The sequence below is a fragment of the Castanea sativa genome, chromosome 2, assembly GCF_040712315.1.
Source record: "Castanea sativa cultivar Marrone di Chiusa Pesio chromosome 2, ASM4071231v1".
NCBI classification, from domain to species: Eukaryota; Viridiplantae; Streptophyta; class Magnoliopsida; order Fagales; family Fagaceae; genus Castanea; species Castanea sativa.
The window spans coordinates 46,717,813-46,727,726 of NC_134014.1; the positions used below are offsets into that span (position 1 = coordinate 46,717,813).

At 40.1% G+C, this 9,914-nt stretch overlaps 1 pseudogene; it reads left to right on the plus strand.

Annotated features, from left to right (window-relative positions):
• The first annotated feature begins 344 nt into the window (after window positions 1-344).
• On the plus strand, window positions 345-2,057 carry LOC142625425 (serine/threonine receptor-like kinase NFP; annotated as a pseudogene).
• The last annotated feature ends 7,857 nt before the right edge of the window (window positions 2,058-9,914 follow it).

The window sequence follows — 9,914 nt, forward strand, 5'->3', positions numbered from 1 at the left end:
CAAGCTTAAAGTTTTGTCTTCTTTGTTCCCATTTTTATGTGAATCTTTGTGCCCCATATAAAAAATTATTCTTATAAAACAAAGTCTATTTTATTCTTGATTGAAATTATCACAACAACTATGCTGTTTTGACATTCGTGAATTACAATTATTAAAAAGAAAGCAAGAAAAAAAAACACCGGTGGTTTGACTTCTTTTGACCTTTCGGTGAGTCTCTAAAGACAACCTCCATTCTTTTTCCCCCCTCAAGGTGTCTTTTCTTTCATATGAATAAGAAACTTCTCTTTCATTGAGCACATATCACATTAACTACTTCACATCCTTACCATCAAAGTTCCCTGAGAATGGCAATTTATTTCCTCTCATCACAACCTCTCTTTGTCCTGCTGCTTTTGTCCTTCTCCACCACTCATCTCACAGCTCAATCAATCTCCAACAACACCAGCACAGGCTTCTCATGCTCTGTGGATTCACCTCCCTCGTGTGAAACAAGCATACTTTGCACAGCCACCAGCATTTTTGGATTTAGGAAATATATTTGATCTCTTTCTGGTCAGTCGTGTATCAGTAGCTGAATCCAGCAACCTAGCCTATACAGTTGTTTCAAGACCAACTCTTATTGGTACCCATCACTTGTGGATGCACTGGAAACCGCTATTTTGCGAACATTACTTATCAGATTAAAGCAAGTGACACATTCTCTGATGTTTCAACCAATTCATATGAGAACCTAACCAACTATCATGTCATAGAAGAGTTCAACCTTGATTATAGTCCAACCCTCTTGCCTGTTGGCATCAAAGTAACCCTTCCTTTGTTCTGTAGTTTCCCCTCAAAGGCACGTGCCTTAAACGGACCAAAGTATTTTATAACTTATGTTTGGCAACCTGGTGATGATGTCACACAAGTCGGTGCCAAGTTTGAAGCATCTTCGTTGGAAATTAGCAATGAAAACAAGAATACTGCAGTGGGGCTTCCGATTTTGATTCGTGTGTCACAATTGCCATTTCTCTCTCAAACTAACCCAGCTGATATAATCAAAGCCAAACATCGGCGGATCCTCATTGCTAAAAGCTTGGGAGGTGTACTTTCAGTTTTGTTTTTAACAAATCTTGTTGGTCTATACTTATTGTTCATTAATGAGAAAGAAGGGTTCAAGGGGCACTCATCCGGTTCAAACAGACGAGCCTCCGGTCTCACTGGATAAGCTTCTTATTCATGGGGTGTCAGATTACCTGGGAAGGCCAGTCATATATGAGATCAAAGTGATTATGGAGGCAACCATGAACCTAAATGAAAACTGTAGGATTGGTGGATCAGTGTACCAGGCCATTATCGATGAGAAAGTCTTAGCAGTCAAGAAATCCGAGGAAGATGTCACTGAGGAACTAAAGATTTTACACAAAGTAAGTCATGTGAATTTGGTGAGGCTAATGGGGATGTCATCTGAGTCTGGTGGGAATTGCTTCTTGGTCTATGAGTATGCTGAAAATGGATCACTTGATAAGTTGTTATACTCCAAGTCTTCAGCAGCTTCGATCTCTGTGGTTGTTCTCACATGGAGTCAGAGGTTAAACATGGCACTAGATGTGGCCAACGGCCTGCAATACATGCATGAACACACTCGACCAAGCATTGTTCACAGGGATATTAGAATAGCTAATATACTTCTTGCCTCCAAGTTCAAGGCCAAGATAGCAAATTTCTCTGTGGCAAAGTCTACCACAAACCCTATGATGCTGAAAATGGGCATTTTTGCTTTTGGAGTTGTCATGTTAGAGTTGCTTTCAGGAAGGAAAGCAATGGAAGTAAAGGAGAATGATGAAGTTGTGTTGTCGAAGGAGATAAGAGGGATCTTGGAAGTTGAAGAAAAGAGAGAGGAGAGGTTGAAAAAATGGATGGATCCAAATTTGGAGAGCCTTTATCCCATTAATGGTGCTCTCAGCTTGGCAGCCTTGGGAAGGGTATGCACACAGGATGATTCTTTGGCAAGGCCAAACATGGCAGAAATCGTTTTTAACCTCTCTGTTATCAATCAATCATCTTCTAAGAATTGAGAATGACATTGGGTGTATGCTTAGAGGTAGGAGTTAATCAAATTCAGTTTTTGATGATTTGTGTTTGTTGTTGGAAATTGTCTCAAATTTATATTTTAATTTGATTAACTATTTGAGTTTTATTGTTGTAGAAGTAGAAGTTTTATTTACTAGAGAAGTAATTTGGAATTTGTGAGTGTCCGTTTTTCAGTCAGTATCCAAGCCCAAGCTTAAACAAGGACCTCAGATCCTCTAGTTGTAGTTTGAAGGAACTGGTCTTGGTTCACCGCAGCTAAATAGGCTGTTTACGAACCAAGTGGTGCACAAAGCAAGACTCCTGCAATAAGTATACACTAGCAAGCGAGAATATGTGTATCGATCAACAAGAAAAACAACAAAAGAAGACAAATGTGATAAAGAAAACACAACAATAATTGTTCGGGATCCTCAAATCAATAACAAGTACTTCATTAGTTTTCTTAATTATGAATTACAATGTGCTCACTAAGACGTAATATAAGGTTCAAATAAGCTAAAAAATTACAGACTTAGATGACTATTGAAGCCTCTAAGACTTACAAAGTTTGAATCCTTTTGAATCCAAGTATGTATTGTAGTGGCTATTTTCTGGGATACCGAGAGATATTTCCCTGTTTTCTTTTAATTTTACAAAGTTTTCTTTTAATGATTCTATATGATTTCCCTATTGCTGAATGCCCTTCAACGTTGGCTGCTTCTCCCTTTTATAGTGTAACTTTAGGGTTCCGGGGTACCATTAATTCTTCCCCCTTGGCTCCTTGGGTACCAAAGCCCCCTGTTTGTTCTAGCCCTTCTGACGACTGATTCTTTCCTTGTTTCCCATAGTTCTCTTCTTTTGGTGTTTTTTCCTTCAAAAGTGTCCTGCTGACCCGTTCTGAGGTGTCTTTGGGGGAGTTGACCTTTAACTTTGCTCCCTCCAAGTTTTTTCTCTGTCTTCTCTTTTTAGGCTTAGCCCCCTTTTAGCCGCCCCTCCCCTTTTGTCATTTTTCCCAGTAAGCCAAGTCCTCCTCTGCCAAATCGAAGGTTTCCCCAGCTATTTCCTTTCGTGGATCTCTTTTCTGGGTTCCCCGAGGCACTGGTCTCTTGTTCCTGAGTCGTTGCTCTCCAAGTCCTCAGGCTTTGTGCTGCATCGCTAAGTGCTTCGAGAAGAACGCATCCGCCTTTTGTTCCTAGTGCCTTTTGATTCTCTTTTAAGCTGTCTTAATCCCACCTTGGCCGTGCTGCACACCCAGAGGTCCCAAGTAGTCTCTGGTGTCTTGACCCAGCCCCTTTTCACTGGTCTTTCTTTGGTTTCTCTGATCTTGGCAGACTGACTTCTTTCCTTTCTCCCTTTGTTTTATGGACTCTAAACCTAGCCTCTTCATGGATCTAGGGCCTCAGGTCAATCATCCTTCTTTCTTTTGTAAGCCCAATCTTCTTTCCTCAATTTTTTACTCCCCATGGGTTGGCCCAATGCGCCATTTGTTTGGGTCTTTTATCATGATTTTTTTTAGACCTCAACAGAATTCAAGGTTGATTATAGAATAGTAGTTGGTAGTATTACATGTAGACATTCATATTACTATTAAGGATCTGGTCTGGTGGTTTCGATTCAAGTGGTGGGTTTGGGCCCTAGGTGGTCATCCTATATGGGGGATAGTTCGATAGTTTTTTTAGTTTAAAAGATGTGTGTTAAAATATGCACATGGTTTAGTTGTATTTAGAGGTTGAAAGATGTCTTGTTTTAGGGGTTGAAAGATACCTTCATTTGGGAAATGAGTGTAAGATGAAAGCTTTTCCATTGTTTGAGTGATAGAGTACCACCTGGGTAGGTGTGGGATTGTGCAAGTGTCAGGTTTATAGGTCTTGGGTAGGTTTATGTTGGTTAGGATTAATATTTGTGTTGGGAAGAATATTGTGATTATGTTTATATTGGTAATTTTTGTAAGAGTTTATGAGTTGTTTTTGCAAATTGGCATTATTGTTATAATTTGTTATTGTTGACAGTGGATTTTGCTTGGTGTTATCTACTTATGGAGGCACAAAATGACCATGCTAAACCCTATCTTGTGTGGATGTTTTTATTTTCTTGTTTATGTGACAAGCTTCTGTTGTTCCCTAACTCCAACAAGTTGTTGCAACAAATGCAAAGTCTAATATTTCCTAATTATGCATGATGAAATTGATTTTTATTCTGAGAATTGAAACATAGTTTCACATCAATCAAGTTCATATGCCTTGCTTACTCTCTATACATTCACAGTACAAAAGAGTACAAGATTATTGCATTTTAAATTACTCAATTTCTGCATGGCTTCCTTTCATCATCAAGATATGACATTGCATCTTTGATATGAACTTTACCAACAATTGTGATGAAACCCGATAACAATGATGGTTTGGAACCCCAAGATCGTGTAGACAAGATTTGTTGAGCCACCCATCATCTAATCAGATGAAAAACCAAGACTACGTTGGATTGAAAACGCCACACCAAGAATTCCAAAGAAACTCTCAAGAATCAAGGTGATAAGTTTGGTTGTTTGAATGCCACAAGATTAACTTGATAAGTTCAAGAGTTCTTTTAAGAACCAAGAGGAACACAAGACCTCACAAGGAGAATAATTTTTCTAAAAACCAAAAATTGATTTTTAAAATTCGTACTACCCGTCTATGTACTTGGAACAACCCTCCAAGAATAGGCAAAGTCATAATTAAAGCTTTAAAAATAGCAAAAAAATTAACCTAAACAAGTTCCTATGTTTTTTTGGATTCTTGAACTTTTAAAGGCAGTCAAACATAGCTAAATGACTAAATTTAATGTATTTTAACACCCTTTTAATGGTCAGATCATGCTGGGTGCGAATTTACATGCTAATTAGCCTCTTTAATTGCTTTGATAACATGAACTAAGCCTTGATTATTATTTGAGCCCATCTTGGTCTTTTCAGAATCAACCCAATTCTCTTGGACTAGCCTATTTAGTGCTTCCTTGAAACGTTTGGCTCTAAGTCTTGTAATTGGGCCATTAGGAAGTGACAAATAGTCATGTGCAAATTCAACTCTATTTCCATGTGTATGATCAGCATGACCAGCTCCTTGATTTGCATCAATCTCTTCTTTCCATTGGATCACTAATGGAAGCTTGTAACATAAGGGTGGTCATGATGATAGATTCCTTCCATATAAGCAGCTCTAGTAGAACAACTTCAAAAGCATATATCTTATTTTTAGGTATCACCAAGTCATATCCTATATCTGCAAGTGTCATGTTATTTTTTGCCACCAGAGTGTAGATAAATCCTTTTTTTGTGCCTTCTCTAGTGATCATAGAAGACCTATATGCTACAATCTTAGTCCTAACTCCTAACATCTATATCGAGTAAGGGTTTGTACATCTTTGGGCACTTAGCAGCATTGTAGCACAAAGAAATCTGTACACCCATGATTCCAGCTTTGAACATATGGACAAGCTCTTTTAGTAAAAAGCTAGTCCCTTTTAAGAGAACTTCCAACTCCAATCCGAAATTTCCTAGAAAACTTACTCTTGACCAACTTCCAATAATTGAAACAAACAATTTCTTAGAAAGGAATCTTCAACTCCCATTAGTCTATGTATTGTCAAGCTGTTGTATCCTGTCCTCCCCCCCCCCCCCCCCAAAAAAATATATATATATACATATATATATAACTTCTTTCCTAAGATAAGATCCATAAATATAATTTCTAATAATGGACATGATACCATATTGATAGACAATTTGTCATCAACCAATTTGTCATGCATAGGTATTTCGTTTTCCAAATATTATTGTCAAATTAATATGAGGGTTGATGTATCATATCAAAAATTAATTTTGATAGAAGATGTATGACTTCATATGTACAGAACCTTTGCGATTCTTAGTCCACCATTGATTTGCCCAAAGTTTAGTTTCTACATAATGAGTTTAGGTTGCATTTGGAAACATGAATTTGAATTTGATTTTAAATTAATATATTTGATATGTCTTGGTTTCAAATCTATTGATTTTAGATCTAGAAAGAATGGATGCAGCTTCAGGGCTGCTGCACCCACACTGGGCTCGCCTCGACGTGATGTCTAACGTGTTGATTCGTTGTTTTTTTCTTCAATTCGGCCCAATTCGCTCCGATTTGGCCCGGTTCAACAGCAATAGAAGTTGGGCTGTTGCTCTTGGGGTCCTCCTTGGCAGATATGGGAAGGGTAGCAAGAACAATCTCCAAGTCCTTAGAAGATTCTCTACCCTTAGAAGGATCCTTAGGCGCCATTGAAGGCTTCGTGGTTTCAGGAACCACTCCCTTGGATGCATATTTTTCTTTTTCTGTAGCCTTGGCTTGTTCAGCTACCTTGGGAGGACTAGAAAAGGAAGGAGGGATCTTAGCCGGGTTGCCTTTGTCTCCATTTGCCTTTTCAGGGACAGTGGCAGTTTGGGGCTGAAGAGTTTGGAGGACTAGGCGCGCGGATTGCTAAGGGGTAGTAGACGTTCTCTGCTCTCCTAAAGGCAGAGGAAGCCTCAATCCTAGCCTGGTTGAGAGTCTCGTTCCACACTTGGAGGCAATATGTCCTACATACCCCCGCGACCTCAGCCCTGAGTGCTTCCTCGGCCTAGTCCCACTCCGTAGCCATCTTGCGCGGCCTAGTCCCTAGCCTTCTCGGCCTCTTCAAGCTTTTTCTTCAAATCTACAATCTGCCCTTTGGCTGTTGATAGCTGGTCCTCGGCCTGGCGAAACTGCATACGCTGGCTCTCCACCTGCCATTTAGCTCCTTCTAGGACGACTTCAGCTCTCTTCTTGTCTCGATCAGACTCATTCAACTTGGTGGTTAGCTCTTGAATTCTTTTCTCCGCCACGTTGAAGGTGTCCACTACCGCGATGCGCCTTGATTTCTCTTCCTTCATCTACCTATATGAGAAGATTACTATCTCCTCGGCCCTGTGTGCAGCTTGAGTAGACTACCAAGGAAAGAAACATAATAAAAAAAAATTAAAAAAAAAGGAGAAGAGAGAAGAGGGTTGTAATTTTTGAATGAAAAAAAAAAAATTGGGTGAAGGACTTACCAACCAAGGTTTTGAAACCCAGACCGTTCAATGAACTGTAAAAGAGAGAGGTTCAAGGTTTTTAAGGTTGGACCGAGATTGAACTGTGATGACGTCATAATTAATTTAATAATTATTTAAAATATAAATAAATATATTAAATTAGTAAAAATTGAAAATTTATATAAAAATAAAGATAAATAATTTTATATATATATAATTTTTGTTAGAGCTCTTAATCATGACAAAGCTCATTTGAGTACCCAATAATTTTTATTTTTATTTTTATTTTATGAGACCCAATAAAATGGTAAAGAGATAAATTAATTCGTGACCAAGCCCAAGCTTATGAGACCCAAGCTTATTTTTTTTCTTAAGTCATGACCAAGCCCATTTGACCACCCAAACCATTTTTTTTATGCCCAAGCCCGTTTGAATGGTCCACCATTTATGAATTAAAAAAAAAAAAACTATAGGAATTAGGATGTCCGCCCATTTAAACTTGAAGTGGTTGACAGTTGATTAAAAAAAAAAGGAGTGGTTAACAGTAAAGCTAATGTTGGTGGTTGATAGCAAAGTAACAGCAAACAACTTGGTGGTTGAGAGCAAAGCAACAACAAACAAGTAAAACTAATGTTGGTGAGAGGACTCCATTTACCAAAAAAGAAGACTCCGGAGGGAAAATGAAGAAACGGCATCGTCAAAAATACAGAGAGAGAGTGCGAGTGAGACAAAGAAGAAGAATAGGAAGATGGCGGTGCGATCTCAAGTCTGATAGCATTTCACGGTGGTTGAAGCTTCAGCCTTCAACAATGGTTGTAAGCGTGTAAGTACTCTAAAGGGAGCTGCGTGATGTACTCTGAAGGGAGCATAATTTAAAGCTTGTTTTTCTGTGTGTGTGTGTGTGTGTGTGTGTGTGTGTGTGTGTGTGTGTGTGTATGTTCTTTTTTAATTTTTTTAATTTTTTTAATTTTAAGGTTCAGATTCAAAGGGAAGTAGGGAATCATGAGAAGCGGTTTGATCACGGTTCCTAGAACTGTGAGATCCGACCGCAATTCGCACGGGTCCCTACTTTTTTCCTATAGAGCGGTTCTTCAGGCTAAAAAAACCACAAAAATGAGCGGTTCGAGGTTTTTTCGGTTGGACAGTACGGTCCGGTCCGGGTTTAAAAACCTGTTACCAACGTGAGATCCCTTTTCAGGTTGAGAAACACTTCATGCTTCCTCATTGACCTAAGGTCGGCCATGTCGGAGGGAAGCAATAGAGCCTGTTCCACAGCATTAGCTATGTACCCCGCCTTACCCTGCTGGAAGTCTCTGATGGAGGCATCGCTTGGAAGAGGGGCTTATTCAGCACTATGGAGGGGGTCCAGGCTAGGACTTCAATTTGTTGGTCACTTCTCCTTGTTGTAATGGTCCCCTCACTGGAGGATTTGGTTTGTGCGACCTTGGCATGTTTGCCCCCCCTCTGAGCCTCGGCCTCTTTAGATGGAGATTTCCTTCTCTCGTCCATTACCTCTTTCCCTTTTTGGTCTCGCTTTCTCTTTTTATCGGCGGGTTTAGGTTGGGAGGTCTATGTAGAGGGAATGGTAGAGGTTTTGGACTGGACTGCCTTCTCGGACGAGTTGCCTTCGGTGTGGGATTCCATTAACTCATGGAGGCTCGTCCTCGTCCTATGTTGCAACATCATCACGGCTGGGATAGAAGGAGCTTCCTGGGTACAACTTACTTGGGCTGGAGGAAGATGGCTGAAGTACTCGGCAGGAGCTTCTGGGAACTGGTGGTGGCTGAAGACTTCAAATTCGTCTTCAAATTCAGAAATTTTAACTACTTCCTCCTCCTCCTTGATGACTAGTAGGGATGGTGTGGCTACTTCCTTGGTGGTGCGTTGGAGTGGCAGTTCTATCTGCTACACACCTTCTGGGATGGGTCTGAAGACAAGAAAACTAGGGACTGCAACATTGATCTGATGCAGACGTGGGTCCCTTGCCTTGATCACACACTTTGGTGCTTGGAAGTTGGATGAGATTGAAGTGTAGCCTAAAAGTAAATGTGCTGCCCTTAATTGTCCGTCGCTATAGATGAATACCTCAGTCTTGAGTACTTTGTTCGAGTCTAGCTGATTGACAAGGTTCAGGTTTGGAATGGCTGAATACTTGTCTGCAAAAACATCAAAAGCAAAAGAGCCTTGTTAGAATAGCAGCGCAAGTCAAAGGGAAACCAAATTACAAATAAATAAAAATTAATTAAGAAAAGGGGGAGCACGGGAGACACTAGTGAGAAAAAAAGGGGGTATTATCATTAGAACAAAGAACCTAGATTTAGGAGCCCCACCTGGTGTCCCTTCTCTTGTCGAGCAGTGCCATCGTGCCACTCCCCAGAGACAATCAGGTAATCCTTGTTCATGCCTTTGTTGGAATTAGGGAGGCACGATATAAGCCTAACCTCAGGGTACCTAGTTTTTAGGTAATACTCCTGCCCCATTAAGTGGTGACGGTTATAAATCCAATTATTATTGTGGAGGGTGAGGTTCACGCCCATCTTCTCATTGAGGGTGTCTACACTACCTAAGATCCTAAACATATTAGGGGCACACTGAGTGGGGGAAAGCCTATGAGCTATAAGATAATCCCTGATAACTCTACCCATAGGGATTCTTATCCCTCCCTTTATGAAGACAATCATAGGGATCACTACTTCTCTCTCCTGCTCGCTGTGTGCCACCTTCCCTGTTTGCAATACCTAATGGACACTCCTGGTGGGATTTGATATTGAGCTTTGAAGCTCTCTATACCCTCGGGGGA